Here is a 16321-nt window from a genome sequence, read left to right as displayed (position 1 = left end):
CCTAGTGTAGGAATGGCTTGCCTCAGGAAGAGGTCTGTGAAGCAGGTCTGTAGTCTCAGGAAAAGAGTATTTTCTGAAAAAATACATTGTGGGAATGCAAACGTTTGGGTAATCCTCCAGGGAAGAGCATGACTGAAAGGCTGCACGTCTGCCACATACCACAGAGCAGTGAGTCCACACGGGGCCTCATTTATCTCCTTGTAACTTCCCTGGGAGCCACATTCCTAGTGCACATGGTCATCGCTTAAAGCAAGATGCGAGCATCAGGCTCCTTGATGACATAGAACTTAAATTGAGCTAAATGGAGCTCTGGCTATAAGATATAGATAAACATTAACTTCAAAAATTATATTAGAAGCACAAAAAAACGTTTCCTATATAACATTGTACATTTTTGTAGTGATGTCTTCAGAGGGATTTCCTGCCTGATAAGCGGCTGTATCTTCATATTAATGCTGTGTAACTAGCCAGGCAGGCATGCTGAGCTGATGCTTGCTATACGTTATGTACATTCTGATGCTTGCTATACATTATGTACATTCCAATATCAAAAGCCTAGATGGCGAGGAAGAAGCAGAAGGGAACCCCAACGACATTTGTCTGCGGCACACTCTTAAAAGAACTAAGATGTATGGAACAGGTACCAAATTTTAACACAGGAAAATATAAAACTAACAAATGTATTATTTATGTCTCTGCTTATTTCCCTTGAAATACTACCTTAAACTGCCTGTTGCAAAAGAAACTTAGGCAGTATCTGTTACAACAGGATAAAATCTGGTTTCTCTGATATGCTAATCCTGTAAGTAGAATGTATTAGGTAATATAAATTACACAGTGATTATTATTATAATTTTTAAAACTGAGAAAATGTTTTATTCTTCTAATTTAAACTCTATGCTTTACTAGCAATTACATTTACTAGTGAAAATATTTCCCACCAACCTATACGAATAAATACAGAAAATCAAGTTTCAGCCCAATTCAAAGAAAACCTAAGAACTCCTCACCTACTTCCATGGAAATGGGGCAGAAGTTTGCCCAGTGATAAACCTGAATAAACAGACAAAGCTAAGCCTGACCTCCCCCCCAAAAAAGTTGTCAAGAGACAAAAAATGTGCCATGTATCATAATTTCTTTTTTCTCTAAACTTTGGTGGGAAGAAAAACCATAAGTGTACACATCAAGGACTCGGCTGAAGAGAAGAACTGGACAGAGCGGATCCTGTTGGGTTGGAGTCTCTTTCAAGCACCTGCCTACTATCCAGGTTTACCTTGTCCAGCTTTAACCTTGTGTTGTATGTAAAGCTTGTTGAGCCAGTTGGATGGCCTCCTGAAAACCACAGCTTGTCAATTAAAACGGAGGTGACACAAATAAGAGGTTCCATTACTGAGCCTTTAGCATCACTTTGGTTTTCTCATTTGTATCTTGCACGTGTTGCGGGGGGGGGGGGGGCGCGGGGGAATCATCTTATCACTGTTTTATACAAGAAACAAATATATTGGTTCAAAATGATGAAATGAATTGTCAAAAAGAAAAAAAAAAAGTCCCCTGACTATAACAGTGTAGAATTGTCTAAAATCAGTTCTCTAAACAGTAAAATACACTCTGGCTTCTCTTCAACTAGTATAGGTCTTTCACTTTTTAATTATACAATCGGATAGTCAAAAATACACCACTGGTGAGATTTTTAAATACTCTTATAAGTATGTTTGCAAATTAATGGATTTGTTTTAGTGAAAGTGACAAAATAAAAATCTAGAAAGAGGGTGCTAAGCTGGGCGTGGTGGCGCACGCCTTTAAACCCAGCACTCGGGAGGCAGAGGCAGGCAGATTTCTGAGTTCGAGGCCAGCCTGGTCTATAGAGTGAGTTCCAGGACAGCCAGGGCTATACAGAGAAACCCTGTCTCAAAAAAACAAAAAACAAAAAACAAAAAAAGAAAGGAAGGAAGGAAGGAAGGAAGGAAGGAAGGAAGGAAGGAAGGAAGGAAGGAAGGAAGAGGGTGCTAGAGAAATGGCTCAGTGGTTAAAAGCACTGACTGCTCTCCCAGAGGTCCTGAGTTCAAATCCCAGCAACCACACGGTGGCTCACAGCCATCTGTAATGAGATTGGATGCCCTTTACTGGTGCGTCTGAAGATAGCTACAGTGTACTCATATACATAAAATAAATAATTCTTTTTTTCAAAGTCTAGAAAGAGGAGAAAAGATCTGAAAAAGGCAGACATAATCTTCCAATGGAATTGTATTCCAAACCAAGTTACAGGACTTTTTTATTATGGATAAAATTTACGTTGATGGATGTAAAGTACAACATAGCATAGCACCTTCAGTACTTAAGATATACAACCATGGTGATGTAGTCTGTGGCAAGTGGGAATCAGGCCAGTCTAGGACGGCCTTCCTTTGATATCATTCTAAACCAGGTAGCATAGCTTAAAATTCATCTTCATAGGTAAAGGCAAAGAGATTTTATGTCTAAAGCCACAGAAACTGCTCTAGTACTCTAGGGCTGTCATAACCAAATACCACACAGTGAACAGCTTAAACAGCGGGGAAGTGTGACAACGTAGGCTGCTGTATCCTGTATTAATACTGGTCACTTTGGTTCCTGGAGAGGGTGCTCTCTGGCTTGCAAATATCCACTTCCTTTTCCCAAGTCCTCATTTGGCATCTTTATGTGTGCACAGAGAAAACAACCCCATGGGATGAGAAACACTACCTTACTTCTATTTAATTTTAATTAACTCTTAAAACATGTATCCTCAGATATTGTCACACCTGAGGCAGGGCTCCCACACACAACTCTGAGGAGAACTGTAGTCAGACTGTAGTAGGAATTTGTGTCAGACATGAGAGGCACTAATATATATTAGTTGCCTGGAGCCAGCAATACAACAGCAATCCCACAGTCTATTTTCTCAAACCAGTGCTTTTTCCATAGCTACAGATTTCCAAGTTCTGTTTGCTCCTGCATTATGAAACTCGGGGCATGGCTGACCAGAGTTTATCATATCCCTAGTAGGATGTAGAAGACATGGGTATACGGAGTATAAACACTTTCTAGTTTGCCCATATTATCTTCATTCCCCAACTCACCCCAGCCTTTTCTAGTTCTTCTTGGTGTATACATATATATTTCCTAAAGAGATGTTTCAAATAAATAAAGAGAAACTGTTGACCAATCCCCCTTGCTGAGGTCTCATTGCCTCCTGGAATCTAGTCCTGACTTAATCTTTTGAACACGGAGAAAACACTGCTTCCTAGTCAAATTTCTCTTCAAATGTTGCCTTGTGGAAGTAGTTGGAACACAGAAGAAAAATAGCTCCATGGGTATGTATATCTATGTCGTCTTCATGCATGTATGCACGTGTATATGTATGTGAGTGTTGGGGGGAGGAATTATAAGTGTATGTGTATAGAAGCATGAAGTTAATATTGGGTGTTTCCTCAATCCCTCTCCACCTTCAGGGTTCAGGAAGGGTCTCTCATTGAATCCAGAGCTGCTCACTGTTTAGCTAGTCTAACCAACTTGCTGATTCCCTGATCTGCTTCCCACAGGACAGGATTGCAGACAGACCTCCACGACCACCCAGTGTTTATATGGATATGGGAGATTCAAACTTCTTTTTGCTTACAAAAGTTTTACCCGCTGAACTAGCTTTTCAGTTTGTTGTTGTTGTTGTTGGGTTTTTTGTTGTTTTGGTTTGGTTTTGCATGCTGCTGTGGGAGAAAAGTCACCAACAGCCTTACCTAGATGCTTTATGAGACACCATAATGATTAGTCTGGCAAGAGATGCCTATTTGTGCAATATGGTCATGAATGGTATGGGGGTAACCAATAGCTTTCTAATTGGAATTTTCAGGCTCACTCCACAGGAAGAACGTCATGCCCGGTACTGTAAATCTTTGCCAGAGCATGAGGCTGAGATCGGCGTGGGCTCTGTGGAGAACTCACTACTATTATTCTGCTAAATATCAAATTACCTTCTAAATACTTACACTTACAAACATCGATTAGTGAAGCTTTCCCCCTCCATCAGAGCAGATTCTCTCTTCTGTTATTAGAAAGAGTCACAGCTGGTAAAGTACAGAAAGTAATTGATGGTGGAGTACTCATCTTTAGATGAGACATCTACATTACAACACCCTCCCACGTTCGGGCCAAACTAGATGGGGGTTGTGGGAGGCAGATCGTAAGAGCCAGAGCTCAGGGAAGGCTGCTGAGAAATAGTCTTCTGGATTTGACAAGGTTTTTATACTCAAAAATCTCAGAGTAACTGTAGTTGCCTGCATAAGACCTGTACAAGATCAAGCCAGCCTAGCTTAGTTAAGGAAAGAACTCACGAGGCCCCACCTCAACCTGAAAGGCATTGTTAGTGATGGTGGCTGAGCCATTGTTAGTGATGGTGGCTGAGGCATTGTTAGTGATGGTAGCTAGAGAGCTCTTTTCATGGGTTTGGCTAATGATAGTGTAATGGTGAACGCTGTTTATGGGATAAATTTAACTGTGCTGGGCTTGTAAAAAAATAAAAGTGTTTTTAGCTTGTATAAGCTACAAGGAAGTTGCTCCTACCTTGAATGTACCTTATCAGCTGGCCCAAGATGGAGCACTTCCTGGCATAGTTGGACTATTTTTTAAAAATTGTTGATAGTTGCAAAATATTTCATTGCCTCAGCTATTCCTATAAGGTAATAGATCACAAGACTATACAGGCTAAGTGCTAAGCTTTGCTTTTGAATGAAAGGCTTGCTTGCTTGCTTGCCTACTTGCCTGCTTGCCTGCCTGCTTGCTTGCTTGCTTGCTTGCTTGCTTCCTCGCCTGCTTGCTTAGATGGATGGATGGATGGATGGATGGATGGATGGATGGATGGATGGATGGATGGATAGATGGATGAGGCACCTGCTGGACGTTTGTTACAAAATCAAGCCTTGCCAGCACTCAAACAGAATATGAGTTAATTTGGCTCCCTAAAATTTTACTTTCATGGTTCTTGCCTTTATCATCCTTGGGCTAACAATAGCTAGGGCCTAGTCTAGAAAATTTTCTCTGATTGGGTCCTGGCCAGTCTCTTTTTATAATAATTAATAATAATAATAATAAGTCTAATTAACTAAAATCAAAATATGAGTCAGACTGGTGAATCTCTGAACAACCCCAGAACCTCTAGTTGGAGTTTGGATGGAATCTACATCCATGTGCATCCTGACAGCCCTAATTAGACTCAGCAATTTATGGAAAGGTTATAGGAGAGGGAGTGGAAAATGGATTTGATAAAATTTGTATAAGTGTATGAAACTATCAAAAAATTATGTTACCACTTTGTCTCTAGAAAAAAAGAGGAGAGAGGGAAAGGTAGGGGAGGGAGGGGAGAGAGTTTTTCGAAATGATAAGTAGTAGTGAACTTTTAACACTTTCTTCTTCATAAAACAAAGTATTGCCAATCCCTCACTAAATGATTCCTGGGCTGTTGTGAACTCAGCCAATCAATTCCTGGTAATGTTTGCTTTATGTCAGCAATCCTTCCCATTAGACACTTGATTTGGCCTCACAGCCGGATTTTATTAATTGGATAGTGATTATTATATACAAAATAGGCAGGACTTTGGTTTGCAACATAATCACTAAGTCATGCATTGTCCTACATGTGAATGTTCAATGTTCAGAAATACCTATAGTTCTTTAAAAAAAACCCAAAATTATATTTATGAACTAAATATTACAAAGATGATCAAATATACCTTCATGTTTATTTTAGCCAAAGAAAATAATATTATATACCTAAGCAGTGTATATATTCAAGCTTGAAACTGCTTGGTAATGACAAGTAGGTGATTATGCAGGAACAAAACAATATTCATTTTAAAAGCTCTTCACATTCACAACAAAAAGTGCATTTGAAGATTACTGGTGGAAAGGAAGGGAATGGTGTTCGAGGAGAGATACGCAGTTTGACAAGAGAACATACAAGCCAGGTGTGGTGGCACACGCCTTTAATCCCAGCACTCGGGAGGCAGAGGCAGGTGGATTTCTGAGTTCTAGACCAGCCTGGTCTACAAAGTGAGTTCCAGGACAGCCAGGGCTATACAGAGAAACCCTGTCTTGAAAAACCAAAAAAAAAAAAAAAAAAAGAGAGAGAGAGAGAGAGAGAGAGAGAGATACAAAAGTTTTGTAAGAATGTAGACATATTTTTCTCATTTTTTTCTTTAAATTTTTGCATGCTATTTTGTCATCTTCTTTATTGGTTATTGAATCTGTGATTAATTGACACTGTCCACAATCAGTATGGTCGTAGATCAGCTCACTGAGGCTAGCCTATGCCTGTCCCAAGAACAAAGCTTTAATCTGTACTCATCATGGTGATAAGTGATTGATGGTGATTGATTTAGATGTCAGGATATGATCATCTCTGCCTAGGGAAGTGGTTTTCAACCTTCGTCATGTTGCGACCCATTAATACAGATCCTCATGGTCTCTAGCCGGAAGGTATTTCATTGCTACTTCATAACTAATTTTGCTAATGTTACAAATCATAATGTAAATATGCAATATGCGGCCCCAAGGTCACGACCCACAGTTTGAGAAGCACCGGTCTAGGGAGATCTGTGTGTATCTTGCTGGGTTTTATCTTGCTAGGTAGAAGATAGGGGGGCTTTTTCTAAATGTTCCCTCATCTAAACACACTATATAGAAAGATCCACTCAGAGTCGCCTTTAACTTGTCCTATGATGTCATACCTGTGACTCAAACAGCTGCCACATGATGTTAAGAAAGACAGCTCTAAGTGCATTGATTTACTGTAAATGATGAGAATGTTCTGGAAAGAGCCTGAATTCATGCTGAGGTAGCCAGTCTTGAAATATCCTGCCTCTGTGTTTTGAGTACAAGTAAGAGGGGCTAATAACTGACCCCATTAATTTAAGCTTCTAAATAGCATGGTTATTTTTCTTTTAGGAACAAAATATATAACTGGGCAATTGTTGTCTGTGCTTTCATAAACAAGCTATTAATCAATTTGTAAAAACATTTTTAGTTAGAGGCCGTTGAAGGTGATGAGACAATTGATAATTGATACTATATAGCACACAAGGCCTAGCCAAGTCTTCTTTTCTTTAACTGTGTTGCAAGCCAGTGAGATGCAGCAACCAGTAAAGGCACTTGTTACACAAATACTGCAGTCTAAATTAACTGAACTTAGGCAGAGGAGGAAGGGGAGACTAAGTTGACCTGTTTTACTTTTTCAGTTTTCCAAGGTAAGGATTCCCTGTGTAGCCTGGCTGCCCTAGAACTCCATAAACCAGGCTGGCCTTGAACTCAGAGATCTGGCCACACCCAGTTGATTTTTTTTTGTTTGTTTGTTTTGTTTTTTTTTTTGTTTTTTTTTTTTTTCTTTTTTGGTTTTCCCAGACAGGGTTTCTCTGTATAACTCTGGCTGTCCTGGAACTCACTCTGTAGACCAGGCCTGCCTCGAACTCAGAAATCAGCCTGCCTCTGCCTCCCAAGTGCTGGGATTAAAGGCGTGCACCCCCACTGCCCAGCTGATATTTTTAAAGACTCCCCAGCTCAAAAATTAAGTATGGGAAGCAATGAAATAAACCATTTTGGACCTGAAGAATGAATATTAGAACATGAAGCAATTTTAAAACAAACCAGAAATGAAAGAAAGCACACAAACACATGGCTCCTGGCTCTGGTTCATCATCTTCCCGAGAGACTGACCAATCCAATAGTGAGTCTTGGTGTTAGTTTGGCTTGGTCTTGACTTTAGTTACAGAGGGTGTAATTTTCTGGAGAATTGCTCAATATAAAATTCCCTGATGTCATAATATGTCCATATTTGAAACTGTGGCCATTTTAAGGATTATTTTTTTCTTCTAGGTACAAAGTAGTTGACAGGAATGGTTTTATAAAATAAATAGGCTCCTCTTGGAATAAAGATGCTAAACTCTTTAGATCATGTGGCTCTAACCTCTTATTCATAATATAAAAAGTAAAAGTGGACCGGGTGGTGCTGGCCGCACACCTTTAATCCCAGCACTTGGGGAGGCAGAGGCAGGCGGATCTCTGAGTTCTAGGCTAGCCTGGGTCTACAGATCGAGTTCCAGGACAGCCAGGGCTATACAGAGAGGAACCCTGTCTCAAAAAACAAAAGCAAAACACAAACAAAGTAAAAGTGGAAATCACCTCATGGAAAAAAAAAAAAAAAGAATACTCTTAAGTTGCGACAAAATAGCATGGACAAATTGAGACTTTAAAACGATTAAAAAACTTTTAACGAGAGTGTGGTTATTCAATGTGTACTGCTAGAGATGAGGGCATTCATAAGTATCTGAAATATTCTGGCATATTTTATAGTTAAACCAAGACTTAGAAGACTTAGAAACCAATTCGGGGGTGGGAGGGCATATCTGGACCACAACTTCATTTCTTATCGGTGGCTAGTCTCACTGTAGACCAGGCTGACTGAAACTCCCACCTCCCTCAGCCTCAGAGGGCTAGGATTACAGGAGTGCCCCTGCATCTGGCCTTTCTTCTCTGTTTGAGGTTGTGATGAGAGCAAGGGATAACAACTAGTGAGGGTGGGCAGGCACCATAAAAGGGCATTTGTGAGAATGCCCCCGCAGGGCACCAGGAGTGCCAACGTAGATGTCTGCTTCCTGCTTCTGTGCCATCTTCCGAATGAGCACCTCTGCCTAGAAGCTACGGTGACTTCGTGACTGACACTGAGCAATGCACCTGGACACCTTGTGGTTGGGCCAACTGGACTGGCCAGCACGCCTCCACAGCACCACCACCACCATCTCCGTTGGGTTTCTTACCTTGATGAGTCAGTAGTCCTTAAATGAGATCTGGAGATGAGGTCCCAAAATTATACCGTCTTCAGAAGAAATCCGGAGACAGGTCCCGAAGTGATACAGTCTAAAAATAATAGTTTAGAGGGTCTTAATTGGGTTCTGTTTCTCTGGCAGTTAAAGAAATTAAAGGCAGGAAAATTCAGAAGAGCAATAGAGAGAAGTAGGAGTTAAAGGAAAGCGTCCACTTAGGGTGAGGAACACACTCACGCGTCAGACACACGGAGAAAGAGTCTCTGTAAAGGGTGCTCGGGAAGCCGAAAACCCCAGTCTCTTCTCTCGAGTCCTGGGGTTTTAAAGCATTCGAAGAGTCTTCCTCCCCCACTTCAGGGTTGGTCAGTTTGCCGTTGATTGGTCCGAAACTATGAAACTGTGAAACTATGTGCGACATGTCCTCATCAGGTCTTGACCTTGTTGAGCCAGTCCCTCAGTAGGGATTCTCCCCTTGAGGCTTTTGTGTCAAAGTCAATAGGTGAGGAAGCTAGCCATTATCTAGCCACGGCCCTCTCCCTATCTGGTGCCTACCAGGAAGTCTGTCAAACAATACCAGCTTCTGGTAACAGGAAAGAAGATGGGCGGCCACAGGCTTCACCTGGAGCAAAGCACTGACTGCCCCAGGCTCACCCGAGGCCTGGGTCCTGCCCAAACTGTGGGCACTGTGGGATTCTACTCTGCCCTACTCTGCCTCTCTAAGGTAGTTTTCCCAAGTCCCACGGGAAAAATCTCTTAGACCGTCTGGGTCTGGTGGCTGAGGGCTGATTGCTGCCCACTGTGGTTAACTGAAGACTGCCCTGTGTGTGTGGCTGCAAAACTCTGTTCACCTCTGCTCACAACAGATCACCATACTGACTGTTCAGGTGGCAGTTAAATCTGTCATTCTTAATTGGCCCAGAGGCCATTTGGTCTATACTTCCTGCTCAAATTTACCTCAGACCTCTGGGGTGATGTTGACTGCGTGTTTTATCAGATTGGGAGCAGCACAGTAACTTTAGCCTCTCACCTCAGGGACACAGCTGCTTAGTCAGACCATTTCCTAAGGCCTTGCCTTTTCCAGAGCTTAGGTCTCCAGCTGAGACAGGCAAGCTCACAGACACGTTTGCCTCGCTGACAGGCTTCCTGCTGAGAAAGATAAACTCACAAAAACAGATTTCAGTCGTGTTGTTACTCAAAACTTGCTCTCTACTGTTCCTTTATTCAAAAGAGTTTGCTTTTTTTGTGACTTTGTTCACTAATCAAACACCTATGCCTCAAAGTATTAGATATTTCCAGATTTTAAAAAAAAAAAAGGGTTAAAGTTTATGCAAGTTGCCAAGGTCTGAGGAAGGGATTCAAAGTATGTGAAAATGATTTAAGGTGTGCGAAAAATGAGACTTTAAAGATGGTATACGATGTGAAGACTTCAGGGTTCACTCAGTGGAGTTCTGATGAATCTAGCCCTGGTAAAACACTGGCTACTAAACTTTTTAAAAACATCATAATCACAGGCCCAAAATTGTTAATTTTCTTTCGTTGTTTTCTAAATAAAGGCACTTTTCATTGTGAAGAAACAAACAAACAAACAAAACCCTCTGTTCTTTTGTTCTCTTCCCTGACAAGCAATCTCTGTCTTATTACAGATAAATAAATGTTCATGCTCCTATTATGCTAATAACTTTTCAAGCTTTGTTTTGCTAAGGCTCAAAGGTCTATTCCGACTGTTTACAGATTTTTGTTAACTGCTTTGCTACAATGAGTACTTCATTGCAGAACACAGACAGTGGTCATTCTATCTAAACCTTTAACCTCTTTTTATATGCTTAAAACAGTTCATGTAAACTTCAGGGGTTCCATCTGTCATTGCTCAGAAGATCCCTTGCCACTGGTAAGCCAATGTAATTGTTCCTTGTCTCTCTCTTCAGGTTCACTCAGCAAACCAGATCCTGTCCCCAACCCCCACTCACACCCCCACCCCCCACCCCCACATCCACACCCACCCCATCCCAGCCTGCAACTCTGGAATTCCAGCCTTCCTAGCCTGCCAGGACAACCCTCTCCACCTAAGCAGCAGCTACGGAAGAGAGACACTACATCACCCTTTATCATCAACAAAAGGCTGGGCTATTAGTTCTCTCAGCTGTCCAAATATACAGAGATGAGCTCAAGCTGGACCACAGAAAGATTTCTGGAGGATAAATAAAAGCCACCATGCCTCCGGAACTTTTGAAAGCAGTTCCCATCGGCCAAAAGTTGTCCTTTCCCTTACCTCTGGCAGAAGTGACAGATGGCTCCATTGACATATACCTACGACTGCATATCACAGCTCATGCTGGCCTCCAAACTCCCTCTGCTCCTACTCACAAGTACTTTTTTGCGAATTTCAAAGCTCTCTCATCCCCCCCCCCCCAACGTGTGTGTGTGTGTGTGTGTGTGTGTGTGTGTGTGTCCTTGAGTCTCCATCTCCCACTATTTCAACTCATCTCCCTGCTCTCCCTAGCCCTGGCCATGTCAAGTCTCCTGGCCATGTTCGGTCTACTTCTTTTTCTCTCTGCTATGAACTCCTCCAGATGCCTCTGACTGTTCGTTCTCTCTCTCTCTCTCTCTCTCTCTCTCTCTCTCTCTCTCTCTCTCTCTCTCACTCATTCTCTCTGTCTCTCTCTCTCTCCTCTCTCTCTTGTGCCTACAATAAAAACTTAACCATATCTTGGAACAATCATGTCAGCAGTTTCTTTACTGCATCCCCTCGGACACAAGAATGAAACCCATGCTCACAACACATGCTCAAAGCACAAACTGTTAGATTCTGTTAGATTATTTAAAGCAGCTGTAGAGAGATGGAAGAAGGAAAGACAGATAGGCTTGGTCTGACCTTAGGAGGGGCCATGTTTATTCACAGCGAGGAAGGACTTTATCACTCACGTGTGCAGATGGCCAAAATGCCTTCAGAAGAAGATAGGATGAGGCCCCTTATAGGGGCGGAAATGACTTCCATTGTCCACAAGGGGAGCTGGGAAGTGTAGTCTTTCAGCAGGAAACTATCATTGCAAACTCTGAGAGGGTATAAAAAATGCAGGGCAGGGGGGTTGTAGCTGTTTTTTGCTGGGGAGGGTGTTTGTTGGAGTGGTTGGTTCAAGGTCCATTGAAGAGGGACTGCCTCTCTGGTCACGAAGCATAGAGTCTTAACTTGATCAGCCGCAATGGAACATTTGAATGTCGTCCTGCATTCCTGAAGAGACCTGAAAAATTATTATTAGAGGACTGTAAACAGACTATTTTGGTTACAAAATAAAACCGAAGGGTTTTCCAGGAAGACTGAGGAGTAGCGAGGAGCTGAGGTGAGAGAGATAGAGTGGACCAGTGGGAGAAAGTGGCCATAGAGTGCATTCAGGAGGGTAACAGTGACTGGTCCCACTGCCAGGACTGTTGCACCAAAATGAGCTGTCCAAAGTAGCAGAGAGCTACAGAGAATCAAAGGAAGGGAACAGAAGAAAACAACAGAGGAATGTAGGGAATTGTGTCTGGCCTAGGATGGAAGGGAGGAAGGCCTCTTTTACTTAGAGTTTCTCCACAGCACACAAAAGGTCTTTTTGTTGATGTATCAGAAACAGATGGAGCTGTTGTAGAGTGAGAGCTATTGGGAAAACTTCCGTGGGCCATTTTGTTTGGGTATAGGGAGAAGTTCAGTAAAATATAATATTTAAAAGGCAAGGTAAAGACATAAGTGTGAGGGTAGCAAAGAGGAAAGCAGAGATCCGGTGAAGGGCCAGAGGGGAGGAGCCAGAGCCCGCACACAGGAGGCCTGTGCTTGAATTGTTTCTGGTCCCTGGCTCTAGGCCCCATATCAAACCAATTGGGATTTGTTTGGCCTAAAAGCAGCGTGCTCACCAAGGAGAGCACAAATCCCACCGCAGTAGTCACCTCTCATCCTCTTCAGCTTTGGATCACTTCAGCAGTCAAGGAGTCAAGCTGATCCTGAAAGACGTAAAGAAACCTGAGCTGGTGAGACACCGAGGTTAGTTGACACAAGAAGGCTTCATCCAGCTGTTTTCATCCTGAGTCCAAAAAACAATGTCCAGAGTGTCAAAAAGAGGTATGACTTGGAGGGATGACCCATGGCCCATTAGTCCCTTTTTCGAGGTCACCTATACTGCTTTGAAGGGCTTGGGGGGCATCGATCTCTTAGTAACTGCTTCAAGGCTGACAAAAGAGCAAAGAAGGGACCAGCATGTAGGGTGTCTCCAAAGAAGAAGGTTCATCTGAGGGGCCATGATAAAACTTAACCACTGGCAAAGATCCAGAACATAACGCAGGAGGTAAAACCTGTACAACTTTGTGCGGAACATTAACGAACAAAGTTATATGAGGAAAACTTTTACGTCAAGGTTAACATGAGTTAAATTGTGTTAAGCATAAAGTTAGCACAAGGTCAAATGCAGTTGTATGACAGCTGGACCGTGTACCAGCTCTCCGGAGAAGGCAAAGGTATCTGTAGTTAGCTGTTTGTTACAGCAGACTCCTACACACTGAGCAAGCCCCGGGAAAGCATTATAAAAGAGGTCCGTTAGCATAACACCTGATGCGGAACACATTCTTAACTTATTTAAAGATGCATCTGCTAAAGTGGTAGCTCATGGACTACTTGATCTCTCCCTTCCTTATCAATCACTTATCCTTCCTTCTCATTACCTATTGGGATTGCACATCAATTTTATAGAAATTTACACGTGACTTAAATCTCCGCCACTCTCATATTTGAATCTAATTCCTTATTTACAAGAAATTATACACTTGATAATGATGGGAAGGAAGTGTCTTAAACAATTTACTGCTAAAGAGCCTATACAAATTATAATGCCACAAAATAAAATGCAGGTTGATTATTTGTCTCGTGCTGATAATAATTGGCAGATAGCATTAGCTTATTACACAGGACTTATAGATAATCATTATCCCAAAGATCACCTTTTAAGGTATTTTAAAATCTTTTCTTTAAACCCATGCATATGACCTAAAGTTCTACCTCTAATAATCTTATAGAGATTTCTTATTAATGCTTTTATATATGGCTCTTCAAGAGGACAAGGAGCATATGTTTTATATACGAATTCTACATCATCCACAAAAAAAGATTGTACCCACCACTGGCTGTACCCTTAACATTCTGAACTCACCATAATCAATCAGCTTGTATTATATGCTTCTCAGCCACTAAATATGTTAACTGGCTCTGCATGGTTATGTTTCTCTTTTAGAAACTGCAAGACTTAAACCCAACCCACTACGAATGTCATTTCTCTTGCTCCAGATGTGTATACAGCAGTAAACCCAACCTTTATTCACAATTCATGTTCGTGCTCATTCTAATCTGCCAGACTTGTTAACATCTGCCAGGTTTCAGCCTGTGATGAGATGGTTTCCTCTTAGTCCTCTTACTTTCTTTTCGGGGGTGCCCAAAAATCTCATAACTTCTTCTACACCACTGCCATCTGCTGGTGGAATTTTACCTCAACGGTAAAACCTAATGCCATTTCACAAACATATCTTTCATGTCTCGGAATTTTGACATCCCAAATATGTTGATGTAACAAGTGAAATAACTTTTCTAATATGATTTTTGCTTCTGGTCACGGGGTGAAACAATCTCAGATGCCATTGATCATTTATTATACACCTTCTTCTTTCTAGGACTCCCATTACAGCTAAAATCTGACCATGGTCCTGCTTATGCTAGCAAATGCTTTAAGGAATTTTACAATTTACGAACTATGAATCATGTTACTGGATTCCCTTACAATCTACAGGGCTAATCTATCATGGAATGACACTATCAAATACTTAAATGGCAATTTTTTTTAATAAAAAGGGGTATATAGACCCACCTAAACCCCCACATACTATGCTATACTTAGCTATACTAACTTTAATAAATTTTTTCACTTTAAAAAAATAATGCTATTTCTGATTCCCAAAAGCATTTTGCCCTAAAGAAGTTGCAGCCTAAATATGGTTGGTTGGTTGGTTGGTTGGGTGGGTGGGTGGGTGGTTGGTTGGTTGGTTGATTGGTTGGGTTTTTGTTTGTTTGTTTGTTTGTTTTGTTTTGTTTTGTTTCGTTTCGTTTTGTTTTCAAGTCAAGGTTTCTCTGTGTAGCCTTGTCTGCCCTGGAACTCATTCCGTAGACCAAGCTGGCCTCTTAACTCAGAGATCTGCCTGCCTCTTCCTCCCAAGTGCTGGGATTAAAGACATGTGCCATCACCACCCAGCTTAATTTATTTATTTTTTAACTAAATGATTAGTCTAACTTAATCTTAAAGGCATGCGCTATCACCACCAGGCTGAGGACTGCTTTTATGCTTTTTTAATTACCAGTCCCAGCAATGGTTACTGAACTACAAATAGAGATTTCAAAAGTGGCATGTATAATTACTAAAACTATTAAGATTATCACACACACACACAAACAAAACCTTCAGCATAAATCAATCAAGAGATGGGTTGAGAACCACAGTTTTTCAAAACAGAACTATTACAGATTTTTTGTTGTTGTTGCTCAAGTATAATTTTAGTTGTCAACAATTTCCTGGAATATATTGCTTTAATGTGTACCTCCAAGCTTGCTTCCATATAAATTTCATTTGTACTTAGCATGACTAACCATTAACTTGTCTATCTTAGTTATCTTTAACAGTTTACAATAAGTGAGTAACTCTTTTATCAGACCAGGATTTTTTAATTGGATTCCTGTTAAGTTTGATCCTTAAAATTGTAATTCTTGAATTAAAGATCTTTTAAAGATCAAAGTAAACTTTAACCCATAAATATAGTCCACAGAGACTGGGAACTTCATTTTCCTGATCGTTTAAAATTCACTTTTTACAAAATTCTAGTTTTTTTTTAATATGACTCATCTAAAATAGCTTAAGCTTGACAAAGATATAGCCATCACAGTTCTTATATGATCCAGTTTTAAAACAAACCATCTTAGTAGCCTGGTATTGCTTCTTTAGTCTAAAAATGGAATACAGTAATAAGCAGAGGGATACTTCTTTAGTCACCTTAACCCAAGTTGGTGCTTCCATCCTGATGAGATCACCAGACAAGCCATATAGTTGTTAGGTCCTTGTTAAGTTTCAAGCCCAAGACCAGAAACTGAGGGGTCTATTTAACATATCAAAGCATACCTGGCCTCCAGGTTCTTTGAGCATCTCTGAGTCCCTACCTGTTACAGGGTACAGCTGGAAGATCCTGTCTTCTACCCTGAGCTCTCCAGCCCAGGGGGGCTGGGCTGCCCTTCCCCCAGAGCCTCTTTCCTGTATAATCCAGACATTTTGTTTACCTCTTTTGCTCCTCCTGTACTTTCAGCCTACTGGCTACCTCACTTGGTTCCCCTCTCTCTCTTCCCCTCTGCTTCTCCCCACATGGTTCAAGATCATGACCACTCTAGACTCTCCCAGGTGTGTCTGCCTGTCTATGCTCTACCACATATCTGTAATAAG

At 41.3% G+C, this 16321-nt stretch overlaps 1 protein-coding gene across 4 annotated transcripts in view; it reads right to left on the bottom strand.

Annotated features, from left to right (window-relative positions):
• Nucleotides 1-11801, bottom strand: part of Tfpi (tissue factor pathway inhibitor) — a 43992-nt gene extending 32191 nt beyond the window's left edge. Inside the window, exons 1-2 of one of the 4 annotated variants that reach the window (XM_029474504.2) lie at nucleotides 11748-11801; nucleotides 8820-8919 (exon numbers count right to left, since the gene is read on the bottom strand). The gene's annotated coding sequence lies outside the window, so the exon portion shown is untranslated. Of the gene's footprint in view, nucleotides 1-8819; nucleotides 8920-9062; nucleotides 9462-11094; nucleotides 11151-11697 lie in introns of those variants that run through there. The other 3 variants (XM_029474502.2, XM_029474505.2, XM_029474503.2) reach the window with 3 other exon arrangements.
• Between the last annotated feature and the right edge of the window lie 4520 nt (nucleotides 11802-16321).

Source organism: Mus caroli, unplaced genomic scaffold, assembly GCF_978045245.1.
Source record: "Mus caroli unplaced genomic scaffold, Mus_caroli_1 scaffold_2, whole genome shotgun sequence".
NCBI lineage: Eukaryota > Metazoa > Chordata > Mammalia > Rodentia > Muridae > Mus > Mus caroli.
Note: the sequence above shows the minus strand (reverse complement) of the source record. Positions and strands in the feature narration are given on the sequence as shown.